This window comes from Pseudophryne corroboree, chromosome 5 (assembly GCF_028390025.1).
Source record: "Pseudophryne corroboree isolate aPseCor3 chromosome 5, aPseCor3.hap2, whole genome shotgun sequence".
In the NCBI taxonomy this organism is placed as follows: Eukaryota; Metazoa; Chordata; class Amphibia; order Anura; family Myobatrachidae; genus Pseudophryne; species Pseudophryne corroboree.
Window position 1 is genome coordinate 703,225,482 of NC_086448.1, and position 18,359 is coordinate 703,243,840.

General features: G+C 45.2%; 1 long non-coding RNA gene across 1 annotated transcript in view; it reads left to right on the forward strand.

The window, feature by feature from the left end:
* The window catches only part of LOC134928308 (uncharacterized), a 32,186-nt gene extending 23,003 nt beyond the window's left edge, over positions 1 to 9,183 (forward strand). Inside the window, exon 3 of the long non-coding RNA XR_010177885.1 lies at positions 6,899 to 9,183. This is a non-coding gene — a long non-coding RNA (uncharacterized LOC134928308). The remainder of the gene's footprint in view (positions 1 to 6,898) is intronic.
* The last annotated feature ends 9,176 nt before the right edge of the window (positions 9,184 to 18,359 follow it).

The following is an 18,359-nucleotide window of genomic DNA, read 5'->3' on the forward strand; positions in this document are numbered from 1 at the left end:
GAGGTGAATCAGAATTTTCCTCCCAAAGTTGTTGTAAGATATTAAGGGCCGGATCATCACCAGAATCGAGAGTGATAGCGAATCCCTCTTCATGATGTCTTCGCATATTTTGTTGTATAAAGTAACGTTTTCTACATAAAGTGCGAACAAACCTGTTCAACTCAATAAACAAATTAAATATATTAGGTGTACTGGTAGGCGCAAACCCAAGTCCTTTCGTAAGGAGAGATTTCTCAGCATTGGTAAGTTTTTTACTAGAGAGGTTAAAGATGTTAGTGGGATTCCTAGCTGTATTTATTAGTCCCAACCTCTTGGTTGCCTTCTTTTTCCCCCCTCTGCACCCTCTGTACTTCTTGGTCTGCCTCTTTTTGGTGTTCTTGTTCCCCAATCTGTCTTTAAGGGTGACCCCCCTCTTTTGTTGTATCTTTGTTCTAAAAAAAAACCAGAACCTTTTTCTTCCTGCTGATGATTGAACCTCCGCTCTCTTGGTCTGGCTCCCAATTCTACATTGTGGTCAGTATGTTCAATTTGGTCATTCTTTTCCCTATTTGTTTGGTTGGGAGGGTGGGGATAACTATCCCTTCTCCCTTGTTTTAATTTGTTAAGAGACTTTTAGGAGCCTTCGATCTCCAATCTCTATTGCTGAAAACACATTCCCTGTTTCTCCCCCCCCTCCTTTACTTCCCTTTCCCCGCCAACCCTTTTCCAATCCCCACTCCCTTCCCATCCCCCCCCTCACCACCCCCCTCCCTCCCCTTTCCTTTCCTTTCATCCTCCATCTGTACCTTTCCCCCCCTTTTTTCTTATAATTTGACCCATATTTTTGGGCTCAGCTATTTAACCCATATTAGTTATTTAGATATAAGACCCTGATCATGTGGAGTATCGATCTTTCTATCTTCCTCTTCCTCCTCCCCCCCCCCCTTTTCTTTGGATATATTACAATAAGTGAGAGTTCAATATTAATATTAATATCTTTATGAGTATTATGCATACATCCGATTGATAGATATGTATTAAACTAATCTCCGGGACCTGCCTTCCCCAGTAAGGGTATTTTAAATATGACTAATACCATCTCCTTCTGATAATTCCCATTCTTACCAATAACTACGAGCCAGTGTTATTGTGGTTACCCAGGCAACGCGCAGTCCAGCGCGTTGTCATGACACTGATTACGATGCCCTGAGTTACGTGTTTGCGTGACGTCCGGGCGCGAGGTGATGACACGGTGTTGTTACTCATGAGGCCACGTCACCCGCAATGCGCGATTGGACGTACCGTTCAGAAGCTCCCTGAATACGTGTCCGGGCGCAATAGGGTGACGCTTTGTTTACATTGTTGCGTCACCGATTGTGCGCATCCGGACGCATTATGAGACTATCCATGAGGCTACCCACGATATACAAGTACTCAGCTGCATGTTTATCATATATTTAAATAAATAAGTAACTAACAAAATGCGGATGAGTCTGGTGTTCTATCTTCTCATAACTATGATGAATTCGGACTGAAGTCCACCCCGTTTTTTTCCCCTAACTCCTCTATGTGTATGAGGAAGAATGGTCATGTGACCGGATTTAAAATATGTTTTTAATATAAATGATAAGTTTTAGGATAATGATTGTATAATTTATTACATATAGGAAGCAGGATTAATAATCTATATTATGTCTGTCATTGTTTGGTCATCTAATGAGATGGGAAGGTCTTAATTTGTTACACATGAAAACGAGCAGCCATATTGAAAGGGGTATATAAACCCCCTCCAGCAGGACCAGTAGCACCTTGAAAAAGTTGCGTGAACACAACAAAACGTGTTGGTGAGACTACTGCTGTGTGTCTACTCCCACCATTTGCAAGCTTTGGAGGATAACGACCTGAACCAAGTCCGTGGATACACTTCCTAATTGGATCCATTCTTTGAGGGACCCTCTCACACACCGTGGAAAACTGAACCATCACCACCGTAAAGGGACTGCTTTCTGCGGACGCTGATCCGCTTAAACGCCTTCAAAAAGACATTGGTGGTAACTATATAAACACGGTTGATCTGCCTTGGTCATTTTGGGACCCTCAGGGACTGCTTTAAAAGGAACAGGTCTATTGAACTATACAGTTTCTTGATCCTCATATCAATGAATGGGAGTAGCACTCTCTTTTTTATTAGAATTGATTTTATTTATATTGAATGTGCACTATTATGTTTTATGAATTCTGCTCTTATTAATATAAATTCATGTGGATACTGTGACCGACCTTTCTCATTGATGACCAATTAGCGCTACATTTCTTTGTGCTTGTATATCATTTTTTGTGGGGTCTGAGCAACCCCCTTGTGTTTAGCGGCTGTGGTGAACCTCCCTATCAAGCGCCAGGAATTAACCACTTAGGTGGTTTTCCTCTCTTTTTGCATGTCACTGGCAAGACTGAGGAGTCCTCTCTTAACTGGGATTCCTCTGGAGGATCCTTGAGTGGTACGCCTACTGCTGCTGTTGCTGCCCACTGCTGTTGTTGCTGCTGGGAGTCAATCATCATCCCAGAGGGGTAGTCGGAAGACCACTTGTACTACTTCAAATAAGCAATTGACTGTCCAACAGTCCTTTGTGAGGAAGATGAAATATGACAGCAGTCATCCTGTTGCAAAGTGGATAACTGAGGCCTTGACAGCTATGTTGGTGTTAGATATACGTCCAGTATCCGCCATTCGTTCAGTGGGATTTAGAGAATTCGATAGAGTTAGTGTGACCCCTGGTACCAAATCCCATCTAGGATCCACTTCACTTGGCAGGCGATACCGAGAATTTACAGATAATGTCAAAAAAAGTGTCCTCAGTATCCTAAAAAATGCAGTTGTACCCACTGTCCACTTAACCACTAACATGTGGACAAGTGGAACAGGGCAGACTAAGTACTATATGACTGTGACAACCCACTGTATTGCCTCCCGCAGCAACAACAGCAGCGGCACCAGTAGCAGCATCTCACAAATGCCAACTTGTTCCTAGGCAGGCTACGCTTTCCGTAAGAGGCACACCACTGACAACCTCTCACGAAAACTGAGAGAGATCATCGCACAATGGCTTACCCCAATTAGACTCCTGGGGATTTGTGATATCGGACAACGCCACCAATATTGTGCGTGCATTACATCTGGGCAAATTCCAGCACATCCCATGTTTTACACATACAATTAATTTAGGGGTGCAGAATTTTGTAAAAAATGACAGGGACCCAAAAAAATGCGGGCCACTTTCGACATTCAGCCACTGCGTGCCGAAAACTGGAGCGCCAGCAAACACTCCTGAACCTGCCCTGCCATCACCTGAAGCAAGAGGTGGTAACGAGGTGGAATTCAATACTCTATATGCTTCAGAGGATGGAGGAGCATTGAAATGCCATTGAAGCCTATACATCCACCTACGGTATAGGCAAAGGAGGAAGAATGCAACTGACTCAAGTGCAGTGGAGAATGATTTCTGTCTTGTGCAAGGTTCTCCAACCCTTCGAACTTGCCATACGTGAAGTCAGTTCAGACACTGCCAGCTTGAGTCAGGTCATTCCCCTCATCAGGCTTTTGCAGAAGCAGCTGGAGAAATTGAAGGAGGAGCTAATACGGAGCGATTCCGCAAAGTATGTGGGAATTGTGGATGGAGCCCTTCATTCACTTTGCCAGGATTCAAAGGTGATCAATCTGTTGAAATCAGAGCACTACATTTTGGCCACCGTGCTCGATCCAAGGTTTAAAGCCTACATTATATCTCTCTCTTTCCGGCAGACACAAATCTGCAGAGGTTCAAAGACCTGCTGGTGAGAAAATTGTCAACTCAAGTGGAACGTGACCTATCAACAGCTCCTCCTTCATTTTCTTCCGCAACTGTGGCTGTGAGGAAAAGGATAAGATTTCCTAGCTCACCTGCTGGCGGTGATGCAAGGCAGTTAGGAGCGAGTGCTGACATCTGGTCCGGACTGAAGGACCTGCCAACGATTACTGACATATCTACTGTCACTGCATATGATTCTGTCACCATTGAAAGAATGGTGGAGGATTATATGAGTGACAGCATCCAAGAAGGCAAGTCAGACAGTCTGTATGTATACTGGCAGGAAAAATGCAATTTGGATGCCCTTGCACAAACTGGCTTTATTTTACCTAAGTTGCCCCCCCTCCAGTGTGTATTCTGAAAGAGTGTTTATTGCAGCCGGTAACCTTGTCAGCGATCGGCGTAGGAGGTTACTTCCACGAAATGTGGAGAAGACGATGTTCATCAAAATTAATTACAAATTCCTCCAGGAAGACCTTTACCAGCAATTGCCTCCAGAAAGTATCCATGGTGGATTCCAGTGGGTGCAAATTAATTCTCTGTGAGGAGGAGGATGACACACTGAAAGGGGTGAGGAATTGGAGGATAAGGATGAGTTCGACATCTTGCCTCTGTAGAGCCAGTTTGTGTTAGTAGAGATTGATTGGTTCTTTTTTGGTGGGGGCTCAATTGAACCAGTCATTTCAGCCACAGTTGTGTGATAGACCTTGTCGCTGAAGTGATTAGTTTGTTAAAGTGTGCATGTCCTGTTTATACAACATAAGGGTGGGTGGGAGGGCCCAAGGACATTTCCATCTTGCACCTCTTTTTCTTCTTTGCATCATGTACTGTTTGGGGACTAGTTTTTTTAAAGTGCCATCCTGTCTGACACTGCCGTACAACTCCAGGGGTACTGCCGTATAAGTCCAGTCCAGTGGTGCTGTCTTGTGCTGCATTAGTACAGTGGTGGTGTCTTGTGCTGTATATTATTTACTTCAAATAAAAGGGTTTCATACATTACTTATATTATTACCCAAATCATTTTTATAGGGTTTGCCCTGAGTGGTGTAGGGGTACGCTCACCTGTGCTACATATAATTATATCTCCAAATAAAAGGGTTATTATTATCCAAATTAATTTTACAGGCTTTGCCGTGTGTGTGTGTGTGTGTGTGTGTGTGTGTGTGTGTGTGATTTATGGGTACACTCTCCTGTGCAACCAATATTGTGCGTGTTTAACAAATTCCAGCACGTCCCATGTTGTTTGTGCCGCACACTTGTGTCACTTAGCTTAGTCATACAGCTACCTCATTGCACCTCTTTTTCTTCTTTTGAAACAAAAATGATCTTGGCGCACCAGAGGTTAAAGAAGAAATAACAAAGAGAATAGGTCAGACTGATTGGAACTAAGAGTATTTATTCTTTATTTAAAACACAATATAAAAACATCATGAAATTCCCTTCAAAAAATCAACATGATTCTATCTTTGCATCATATGATAAGACAAGGTGGTACACTGATATTGTTAATTCACTGCCTTTCACAGACAATAATGTATTGGTGTTAATGCACCGACACCTTATACCAATATGATTAACGCCTCAAAAGCGCAGGTAAAAAGTCCCGAGACCTGCTCGTCCCACGTAGATGAAACTTAATGTTCCTTTAGGTGAACAGTCTCTATTAATGTGGACTTTGCTAGCCGTATGTTACCTTATCCCCCGCAGCTCAATTTGATTACTCGAAAACCTTTTAAAAGCAGTTTCGGGTTTCTCCACCCATTACTGCAGCCGTGTTTGATGCACGAGTACTGTCCTATGTTGCCCACTACAAAATGTGTGAGCTGGCGCTTGTTAGGCAATAGTACCTGTAGGCTTTTTTGTTTAGAGTCCTCCGTCCCCTCCTCTCTCGGGTCCGTGCCTTGTAGTGCCTCGTGGACCTCCGGGGGTGCCGGCCAGCAATTCCCAGAGCCCTGATACAGCCTGTATCACCTGGCCCGCATGTGTGGAACGCAGGCCAGTGGCTTCCGGTTTCGCGGCTTCCGGGGATACGTCTCGTCTCGTCAGCGGGTCAGGTTGAGCTCCGGCTCCTAGAGTTAGCATGCAGTAATTCAACGCGTTTCTCCCATAAAGGGCTTCGTCAGGGATCTTTTTCTTTTTTGCATGATGTGCTGTTTGGGGCCTATTTTTTAAATCTGCCATCCTGTCTGCAACTGCAGTGCCACTCCTAGATGGGCCAGGTGTTTGTGCCGCACACTTGTGTCGCTTAGCTTAGTCATACAGCGACCTCGGTGAAACTTTTAGGCCTAAAAACAATATTATGAGATGTTCAGAAAAGACTAGAAATGAGTGGAAATTAATGTTATTGAGGTTAATAATACCGTAGGATCAATATTACCCCCAAATTCTGTGATTTTTGCTGTTTTTATGTTTTTTTCAAGAATCACCAGATCCAAAGCCAAAACACGAAAGGGTGGTTTTGCCAAAACCAATCCAGATCCAAAACACGAGCATGGAACCAGAACCAAAACCAAAACACAAAAAAGTGCGCGCCACATCTCTACTTTCTTCCATGTCATGGTCAAAATAAACTTGGTTAAGTAGAATAATCTCTCATTTAATTTTTTCAATAACCCTGGTGGTCAGAAATGGTCATCTGTCCAAGTGACCAGTAAATCCTTGTTGGGACATCACCGCCACTGGTTCCCTTAGAAATGGTTTCTAGTGACAGGACTAGTGGGGATCTTTCTACAGTACTTTGCTCTTCTAAAAACATATAGGGCAGCTGGGGGGGGGGGGGGGGGGGGGGGTTGGTATTCACAGGAGATGTGGCCACATCACCTTAGAAAAAATTGCTGTGTGACCATATAATACAGCCCTTTGCAATTTGGCTGGACCATTTTGCAATAGATAGCGCCTGTCCTTGTGTACCAATTATATGCTTGCGAGCAGGGCCTTCCTACCTCTATGTCTGTCCGTTATTATCCAGTTTGTTCTATCACTGTTGTTTCCAATTGTATATGCTGTGCTATATAAGAAACTGTTCAAAAATAAATAAAAATAAAATATTCTTTCATGTATCTGGATACCTTTAGGTAGAACTGGCAGCATCCTAAAGAAGAAATCTCTGCACAGTGGCGTAACTACCACCCCTGTCTCCACTGTGGAGGCTTGGAGGCACAGGACTGTTGGGGTGCCTCCGTTGATTTAGGTAGATTGACATGAGGACTAGTCGTCCGCACGTCAATCTGCTAAATGTCCCTCCCAAAAGGGGCCACCACCATGGAGGAGAAAGATGCTAGAGGTCAAACTTGACCTCTAGCATCTGACAGAGCCAGAATCTGGGAGCATATAGCTGCAGCAACCTTACACCCTTGGCAACGAGCCTTACACACCCAGTGCAAGAAACCCCTGGCAACAAGCATTAACTCTTGACAATGAGTATTACACACCCAGCAAATGAAACCCCTGGAAATAAGCATTACCCCTTGGCAACAAGCATGAAAACCCCTCGGCAACGAGCATTACACACCCAGTGCATGAAACCCCTGGCATCCAGCATTGCCCTTTGGCAAGAAACATTACCCCTTGCAACAAGCATGACACCCAGCGCATGAAATCCCTGGCAACGAGCTTAACACCAAGCACATGAAATCCATGGCAACAAGCATTACCCCCTGGCAACGAGCATGACACCCAGTGCATGAAACCCATGACAACAAGCATTATGCCCTGGCAATGAGCATGACACCTAGAGCATGAAAACGCCTGGTAACGAGCATGGAACCAAAAGCATGAAACCCCTGGCAATGAGCAGGTAATTTAAAAGTAATTAGAAGCCTTACTGTGGGGCATAATGTCTAAATAGCTTTGCGGTGTGTAGACAGACTTCAGAAAATAGTGCGCAACAAAACCAAAAAAGCTGCTAAAAAATGTACAAGAATGTGCATCCAATTACACACACAATAGAACAAATGGTAGAAAAAATGCACATCGATAATAGCGCTAATTGGAAGTCATGTATTTGTTATGTAAACACCACTGTGAAAAAAGGTGAGCATAAGAATGCTAATTCACCATGGACTGAGGGAGATGTCCTTTCAAACTCCTCTTATATATACACAGTTCTCCTCCTCCTGTAAGCTCGTCAAGTGGCAGCTGCATAAGATCCTGAGTCTGCAAGACAAGTGACACCTCTCCCCTTCTGTATGAGGGACTGTTTTGAGGGACACTTTAAACAACGTGAATCATAGTGCAGTATATCTTAAAAACAGAGCATTTATTTTACACAAGACGCACTTACAAGAACATTTGCGGTGTGTGGCATAATGTATCACGGACATTACGGTGTGTGGCATAATGTATAACGGGCATTGTGGTGTGTGGCATCATGTATCACAGGCATTGCAGTGTGTGGTATATTGTATAACCAACATTGTGGTGTGTGGCATAATGTGTCACAGGCATTACAGTGTGTGGTATATTGTATCACGGACATTGCGGTGTGTGGCATAATGTGTCACAGACATTATGGAGTGTGGCATAATTTATAACCGGCATTGCAGTGTGTGGCATAATGTGTCACAGGCATTACGGGGTGTGGCATAATGTATCAGGGGCATTATGGTGTGTGGCATAATGTTCAAGGGCCATTGAGGTGTGTGGCATAATGTGTAATGGGCATTACTAAAAGGAGGAAAAATTACAATGAATGGGGCATCAATCAGGATTTTTTTTTCTGTGGTGGCCAATGTCTGTGCGTGTATGTTGCAAAACTGGGGTATAACGTAGTCTTTTCCTGCAATGCCATGCCCCTTGCAGCGAGGCCACTCCCCTTGCAGCGAGGCCACGCCCTTTTCACTTTACCTAATGGCAGTTGGGCGGGGGGGGAATTTTTTTGGCTTGAGGTAGAAAAATTTACAGATAACGCCATTGTCTCTGCATGAGTTGTGCTGCCCCTCCTCTATTTTTATCTTTTAATTAAAACACTCCAGGCTGACGCTGTGAAATACTGTGGATGGAATTTGATGCTGCTGTAGTACGAAACCCCTTTAAGTATGTTCATTGGAAACACTGTATCATTACGCAAAGGCTATTCTCGCAAGCTGAATAACTCCATTGGATATTTGAAACCCGTATTGTTGACACAAAACCTTTTTCCACTCATTGCACACTCATTGACCAATCACATTGGGTAGTTTATAAATAACATCATCCATTTAGTTAAATCAGTGGTAAAGGGTTTTCCCTATGCAATTCTTATTTAGAGTCAGAATTGTTTTTATAAAGGCTGTATCAGGGTGAGAAGTGTATGTCAATGAATTTGTGTATTTTATCTGACTATTAAATTGTGAATTAATTGTTAGAGAAATATACTGTCAATAGAGTATTTTAGCTATGGGTCAGTGTCCATAGAAATTTTTATTTTAATTAAACAGACTTGCAGTTTTGTATTATTTCTTGTCTTGTCATTTGTTCTCAGATTTGTACTGTATATTATTAGGATATACCTCAGTACTCTGAAAATGCACTTTCCTAATTACATAAATATGATAACTCATCATATCGATGTGCATCATCCATCAGGTGTGGCCAATATATTAGACAAGAAAAAGCTAACAAATTGCCCAGCATACAAAACAAACAAATAACTATTTCAGGCGCACCAGATGGCAACACAAGTCATGATAATGCACAATAAGCAAACAATTATACTTGATATATCCTGCACCGCTCTTGTTTCAAATCTTGATCGTATAAGGCTTTCAAGAAGCTCTCTTTATGAAGATGATGAGGTTTATGCATAAAATAATGAAATTGAAGACACAATAATTAAAATACAGTTTAAATGTACACTATAATTTTAAGTATCTGTATCCCAGATTGGACAGACTTCATTTTTCACACACATATATGTATAGTGAAAAATCAAAACACTCACGCTTACGTGCAGAAAGTGAGGTGAACTCACATAAAGGTATCTTTATAAATGATCGCACCTTTTCATCAAACACCACAGTGAATAGATGTAGCAGGATTTGCTTAACTTATGCTTACATAAAACCAATGTATTGCATTCATATCATGGTTTCTTTGAAACTTTCAATATGCAAAAAAACCTGAAAAAATTCTCATGGTGAAGTATAAAAAACATTTAATTTCAACATACATGAACATTAAAATATGAGGAGAATATCTCCGTACCAAATACAGATGTTATACAGTCCAAAAGTATACCAGTGAAGCCTGATGGAACCCAGGTCGACAGGTATTCTAGGTAGACAGGGTCTCTATGTCGACATGGTTTAGGTTGACAGGTCAAAAGGTCGACATGAGTTTTTAAATCTTTTTTGGTGTCGTTTTCGCCATACAGTGACTGGGAATCCCAATTAGTGCTCCGTGTCTCCTCGCATGGCTCGCTTCACTCGCCATGCTTCGGGCAAGGTTACCAAGGTTGCCGTTCCCAATCGTATTCCATGTGGATCGTGAAGTATGAAAAAGTGCAAATAAAGATTATTTAAAAAAAACAACTCATGTCGACCTTTTGTCTTGTCGACCTAGACTATTCAGTTCCTGTTTTGATGTCACAAACACGCCTTGCGTTCGGCCAGCCACGCCTATGTTTCCCCAGCCACGCCTGCGTTTTTTCTGGCACGCCTGCTTTTTTCCGCTCACTCCCTGAAAACGGTCAGTTAACACCCAGAAACGCCCACTTCCTGTCAATCACTCTGCTGCCAGAAGTGCGACTGAAAAGCTTGGCTAGACCTTGGGTAAAACTACATAGTTCGTTGTAATAGTACGCATGCGCAGAAGTGCCATTTTTTTGCCTGATCGCTGCGCTGCGAACGAAATTTGCTAGCGAACAACTCGGAATGACCCCCCATGTGCTGTTTGGGGACTATTTTTTTAAGTGTCATCCTGTCTGACACTGCAGTGCCACGCCTAGATGGGCCAGGTGTTTGTGCCGCCCACTTGGGTCCCTTAGCTTAGTCATCCAGCGACCTCGGTGCAAATTTTAGGACTAATATTGTGAGGTGTGTGGAGTTCAGAATAGACTGGAAATGAGTGAAAATTATTGTTATTGAGGTTAATAATACTATAGGATCCAAATTACCCCCAAATTCTATGATTTTAGCTGTTTTTGAGTTGTTGTTTTTTTAAAAAAACACCTGAATCCAAAATGCATCTGAATCCGACAAAAATATGAAAGGGTGGTTTTGCCAAAACGCATCCGAATCCAAAACACGACCGCGGACTCGAATCCAAAACCAAAACACAAAACACGAAAAATGCCCGCTGCACATCTCTAGTGTTGGTGTCCTCTGCTGCTATATGTCCCCAGTGCTGCTGGCTGCTGTATAAGTCCCTTGCAGTTTTGCTGTGTTGTCTTGCATCAGACCACTGGTAGTGTCTCTCTTGTGCTGCATCAGTCCAGTGACCAGTCACAGTGGTGGTGTCCTCTGCTGCTATATGTCCCCAATGCTGCTGTATAAGTCCCTTGCAGTGTTGCTGTGTTGTCATGCATCAGACCAGGGGTAGTGTCTCTCTTAGGCAGCATCAGTCCAGTGACCAGTCACAGTGGTGGTGTCCTCTGCTGCTATATGTCCCCAGTGCTGCTATATAAGTCCCTTGCAGTGTTGCTGTGTTGTCATGCATCAGACCATCAGTCCAGTGACCAGTCACAGTGGTGGTGTCCTCTGCTGCCCAGTGGCGTGCGGTGAGGTCAGTGGCTGGTGAGGCACTACAGCCATAATGTCCACCGAACCTGCCGATGACCCCTACCGCCGCCGAGTAAATGCCCGCTACTGACCCTGAGTCGATGCCCTGTGCCACCGTCAATGGCTTACAAACTCACACACCATCAACTGACCCAGCCCTCCGCCACTAATTTGCATCTCAGTCCGATGCCGCCAATGCCCGCTGCCTGCCTGCTCATCATACTTGTGAAATATTGTACATTTTTATAGAAAAAAAAATAGTGTTTGGGACTGGGAAGGGAGTGGGAGGACATGAATGCAATTTTGTTGTCCAGGGCTTCCATTAACTTAATGGAAAAGTGTCTGAATGGGTTAAAAAAAAATGCGTGAGGTCCCCCCTCCTAAGTGTAACCAGCCTCGGGCTCTTTGAGCCGGTCCTGGTTGTTTAAATACTGGGGAAAAATTGGACAGGGGATCCCCCGTATTTAGACAACCAGCACCGGGCTCTTAGTCCGGTCCTGGTTCCAAAAAATACGGGGGACAAAAGACGTAGGGGTCCCCCGTATTTTTGAAACCAGCACCGGGCTCCACTAGCCAGGGACATAATGACACAACTAGTCACCCCTGGCCGGGGTTCCCTGGAGGTGTGGGGACCCCTTAAATGAAGGGGTCCCCCCCTCCAGGCACCAAAGGGCCAGGGGTGAAGCCCGAGGCTGTCCCCAGCACCCCTAGGCGGTGGGTGCCAGGCTGATAGCCATAAGTGTGTAAAAAAAAGAGTATTGTTTTTTGTTGTGGAACTACAAGGCCCAGCAAGCCTCGCCCGCTTGCTGGTACTTGGAGAACCTCAAGTACCAGCATGCGGGGAAATAACGGGCCCGCTGGTACCTGTAGTTCTACAACAACAAAAAACACCCAAATAAAAACACAACTCACACACCGTGACAGTAAAAGTTTATTAAAAACACACTTACACACTCACACATACTTACCTACATCCCACGCCGGTCACGTACACTTGTCCAGTAGAATACAATAGGTGGTTCCTGTAAAAATAAGAGAGAGATTACTTACCTACATCCCACGCCGGTCACGTCCACTTGTCCAGTAGAATCCAATAGGAACCAGGCACCTGGAACAAGAATGCAAATAAATACTTACAAGAGAGAGAGAGAGAGAGAGAGAGACCCGGCCTCACTCTCACTCACAGACAGCTCCCGGCCCGTTGCTTAGTAACGGGACGCGCCTGGCAACACAAGTCACAGTGCCGCAGGCAGGAAGGAGGCGGCAGCGGCTGGAGGCGGAGGGCAAGGAGGAGAGGTGAGCACTACGGGGACTGCTGCAAGACAACACACACATACAAACATAGAACTCACCCCTCACTCCTGCTTCAGGCCCGTCGCTCCAACGCCAGTCACAGCCGCCTCTTCCCCCTCCAGCGTCGTGTTGGTGATTGGACAGCGGATCCAGCACTGGATCCGCTGCCCAATCACAGGTGCCTCGCTGACATGGGGGTGGGGTCCCTGTCAGCGAGGCACTTGTTTCAGTGCCGCTTTCCTGCTCTGTTTCAATGGGCTTTTACAGCCCAGTGTTTGGCCCCGCCCCCCGCTCTGCCCCCGTTCCCATTATCCACGGGAGGCACTGCTATCAGTGCCTCCCAAAGTCATTTACACGCATCAAATTATTACAATTAAATAAAGAAGATACTTATGACACAGACTATGTGTCATAAGTATCTTCTTTGTATGATTTTAATAATTAATCACAGGGGAGGCACTGCCTCCCCTGCCTCCCCTGACTGCACGTCCCTGCTGCTGTCATATATCCAATGTTACTGGCGTATAATACCAGTGATATTGCCATATAATTCCTGTGATATTGCCGTATAATTCCCGTGATACTGGCGTATAATTACAGTGACATTGCCGTATAATTCTCGAGATACTGGCATATAATTCCTATGATATTGCCGTATAATTACAGTGATATTGCCATATAATTCTTGTGATACTGGCGTATAATCACAGTGATATTACCATATAATTCTCTGGATACTGGCATATAATTCCTGTGATATTGCCGTATAATTACAGTGATATTGCCAAATAATTCCTGTGATACTGGCGTATAATTCCAGTGATGTTGCTGTATAATTCCAATGATATTGCCGTATAATTCCTTTGATACTGGCGTATAATTCCTGTGATCCTGCCATATAATTACAGTGGTACTGGCGTATAAGTCCAGTCCAGTGATACTGCCGTATATGTCCAGTGATCCTGCAGTATATGTCCATTGATACTGCTGTATATGTCCAGCAGTATTGCCGTATAAATCCAGTGATCCTACCGTATAATTCCAGTGATCCTGCCGTATAAATCCAGTGATCCTGCCGTATAAATCCAGTGATCCTGCAGTGGTACTGGCATATAAGTCCAGTCCAGTGATCCTGCCATATATGTCCAGTGATACTGCCGTATATGTCCATTGATACTGCCGTATATGTCCAGCTGTACTGCCGTATAAATCCAGTGATCCTGCCGTATAATTACAGTGATCCTGCCTTATAAATCCAGTGATCCTGCCGTATAATTACAGTGGTACTGGCATATAAATCCAGTCCAGTGATACTGCCGTATATGTCCAGTGATACTGTCGTATATGTCCATTGATACTGCCGTATATGTCCAGCGGTACTGCCGTATAAGTTCAGTGATCCTGCCGTATAATTACAATGGTACTGGCGTATAAGTCCACCCCAGTGATACTGCTATATATATATATATATATATATACTAGAGATGAGCGCCTGAAATTTTTCGGGTTTTGTGTTTTGGTTTTGGGTTCGGTTCCGCGGCCGTGTTTTGGGTTCGAACGCGTTTTGGCAAAACCTCACCGAATTTTTTTTGTCGGATTCGGGTGTGTTTTGGATTCGGGTGTTTTTTTCAAAAAACACTAAAAAACAGCTTAAATCATAGAATTTGGGGGTCATTTTGATCCCAAAGTATTATTAACCTCAAAAACCATAATTTACACTCATTTTCAGTCTATTCTGAATACCTCACACCTCACAATATTATTTTTAGTCCTAAAATTTGCACCGAGGTCGCTGTGTGAGTAAGATAAGCGACCCTAGTGGCCGACACAAACACCGGGCCCATCTAGGAGTGGCACTGCAGTGTCACGCAGGATGTCCCTTCCAAAAAACCCTCCCCAAACAGCACATGACGCAAAGAAAAAAAGAGGCGCAATGAGGTAGCTGTGTGAGTAAGATTAGCGACCCTAGTGGCCGACACAAACACCGGGCCCATCTAGGAGTGGCACTGCAGTGTCACGCAGGATGGCCCTTCCAAAAAACCCTCCCCAAACAGCACATGACGCAAAGAAAAAAAGAGGCGCAATGAGGTAGCTGTGTGAGTAAGATTAGCGACCCTAGTGGCCGACACAAACACCGGGCCCATCTAGGAGTGGCACTGCAGTGTCACGCAGGATGTCCCTTCCAAAAAACCCTCCCCAAACAGCACATGACGCAAAGAAAAAAAGAGGCGCAATGAGGTAGCTGTGTGAGTAAGATTAGCGACCCTAGTGGCCGACACAAACACCGGGCCCATCTAGGAGTGGCACTGCAGTGTCACGCAGGATGTCCCTTCCAAAAAACCCTCCCCAAACAGCACATGACGCAAAGAAAAAAAGAGGCGCAATGAGGTAGCTGACTGTGTGAGTAAGATTAGCGACCCTAGTGGCCGACACAAACACCGGGCCCATCTAGGAGTGGCACTGCAGTGTCACGCAGGATGTCCCTTCCAAAAAACCCTCCCCAATCAGCACATGATGCAAAGAAAAAGAAAAGAAAAAAGAGGTGCAAGATGGAATTGTCCTTGGGCCCTCCCACCCACCCTTATGTTGTATAAACAAAACAGGACATGCACACTTTAACCAACCCATCATTTCAGTGACAGGGTCTGCCACACGACTGTGACTGATATGACGGGTTGGTTTGGACCCCCCCCAAAAAAGAAGCAATTAATCTCTCCTTGCACAAACTGGCTCTACAGAGGCAAGATGTCCACCTCATCTTCACCCTCCGATATATCACCGTGTACATCCCCCTCCTCACAGATTATCAATTCGTCCCCACTGGAATCCACCATCTCAGCTCCCTGTGTACTTTGTGGAGGCAATTGCTGCTGGTCAATGTCTCCGCGGAGGAATTGATTATAATTCATTTTAATGAACATCATCTTCTCCACATTTTCTGGATGTAACCTCGTACGCCGATTGCTGACAAGGTGAGCGGCGGCACTAAACACTCTTTCGGAGTACACACTTGTGGGAGGGCAACTTAGGTAGAATAAAGCCAGTTTGTGCAAGGGCCTCCAAATTGCCTCTTTTTCCTGCCAGTATAAGTACGGACTGTGTGACGTGCCTACTTGGATGCGGTCACTCATATAATCCTCCACCATTCTATCAATGTTGAGAGAATCATATGCAGTGACAGTAGACGATATGTCCGTAATCGTTGTCAGGTCCTTCAGTCCGGACCAGATGTCAGCATCAGCAGTCACTCCAGACTGCCCTGCATCACCGCCAGCGGGTGGGCTCGGAATTCTGAGCCTTTTCCTCGCACCCCCAGTTGCGGGAGAATGTGAAGGAGGAGATGTTGACAGGTCGCGTTCCGCTTGACTTGACAATTTTGTCACCAGCAGGTCTTTCAACCCCAGCAGACTTGTGTCTGCCGGAAAGAGAGATCCAAGGTAGGCTTTAAATCTAGGATCGAGCACGGTGGCCAAAATGTAGTGCTCTGATTTCAACAGATTGACCACCCGTGAATCCTTGTTAAGCGAATTAAGGGCTGCTTCCACAAGTCCCACATGCCTAGCGGAATCGCTCCCTTTTAGCTCCTTCTTCAATGCCTCCAGCTTCTTCTGCAAAAGCCTGATGAGGGGAATGACCTGACTCAGGCTGGCAGTGTCTGAACTGACTTCACGTGTGGCAAGTTCAAAGGGCATCAGAACCTTGCACAACGTTGAAATCATTCTCCACTGCACTTGAGACAGGTGCATTCCACCTCCTATATCGTGCTCAATTGTATAGGCTTGAATGGCCTTTTGCTGCTCCTCCAACCTCTGAAGCATATAGAGGGTTGAATTCCACCTCGTTACCACTTCTTGCTTCAGATGATGGCAGGGCAGGTTCAGTAGTTTTTGGTGGTGCTCCAGTCTTCTGTACGTGGTGCCTGTACGCCGAAAGTGTCCCGCAATTTTTCTGGCCACCGACAGCATCTCTTGCACGCCCCTGTCGTTTTTTAAAAAATTCTGCACCACCAAATTCAAGGTATGTGCAAAACATGGGACGTGCTGGAATTTGCCCATATTTAATGCACACACAATATTGCTGGCGTTGTCCGATGCCACAAATCCACAGGAGAGTCCAATTGGGGTAAGCCATTCCGCGATGATCTTCCTCAGTTGCCGTAAGAGGTTTTCAGCTGTGTGCGTATTCTGGAAAGCGGTGATACAAAGCGTAGCCTGCCTAGGAAAGAGTTGGCGTTTGCGAGATGCTGCTACTGGTGCCGCCGCTGCTGTTCTTGCGGCGGGAGTCCATACATCTACCCAGTGGGCTGTCACAGTCATATAGTCCTGACCCTGCCCTGCTCCACTTGTCCACATGTCCGTGGTTAAGTGGACATTGGGTACAACTGCATTTTTTAGGACACTGGTGAGTCTTTTTCTGACGTCCGTGTACATTCTCGGTATCGCCTGCCTAGAGAAGTGGAACCTAGATGGTATTTGGTAACGGGGGCACACTGCCTCAATAAATTGTCTAGTTCCCTGTGAACTAATGGCGGATACCGGACGCACGTCTAACACCAACATAGTTGTCAAGGCCTCAGTTATCCGCTTTGCAGTAGGATGACTGCTGTGATATTTCATCTTCCTCGCAAAGGACTGTTGAACAGTCAATTGCTTACTGGAAGTAGTACAAGTGGGCTTACGACTTCCCCTCTGGGATGACCATCGACTCCCAGCGGCAACAACAGCAGCGCCAGCAGCAGTAGGCGTTACACGCAAGGATGCATCGGAGGAATCCCAGGCAGGAGAGGACTCGTCAGAATTGCCAGTGACATGGCCTGCAGGACTATTGGCATTCCTGGGGAAGGAGGAAATTGACACTGAGGGAGTTGGTGGGGTGGTTTGCGTGAGCTTGGTTACAAGAGGAAGGGATTTACTGGTCAGTGGACTGCTTCCGCTGTCACCCAAAGTTTTTGAACTTGTCACTGACTTATTATGAATGCGCTGCAGGTGACGTATAAGGGAGGATGTTCCGAGGTGGTTAACGTCCTTACCCCTACTTATTACAGCTTGACAAAGGGAACACACGGCTTGACACCTGTTGTCCGCATTTCTGGTGAAATACCTCCACACCGAAGAGCTGATTTTTTTGGTTTTTTCACCTGGCATGTCAACGGCCATATTCCTCCCACGGACAACAGGTGTCTCCCCGGGTGCCTGACTTAAACAAACCACCTCACCATCAGAATACTCCTGGTCAATTTCCTCCCCAGCGCCAGCAACACCCATATCCTCCTCATCCTGGTGTACTTCAACACTGACATCTTCAATCTGACTATCAGGAACTGGACTGCGGGTGCTCCTTCCAGCACTTGCAGGGGGCGTGCAAATGGTGGAAGGCTCATGCTCTTCACGTCCAGTGTTGGGAAGGTCAGGCATCGCAACCGACACAATTGGACTCTCCTTGTGGATTTGGGATTTCGAAGAATGCACAGTTCTTTGCTGTGCTGCTTTTGCCAGCTTGAGTCTTTTCATTTTTCTAGCGAGAGGCTGAGTGCTTCCATCCTCAT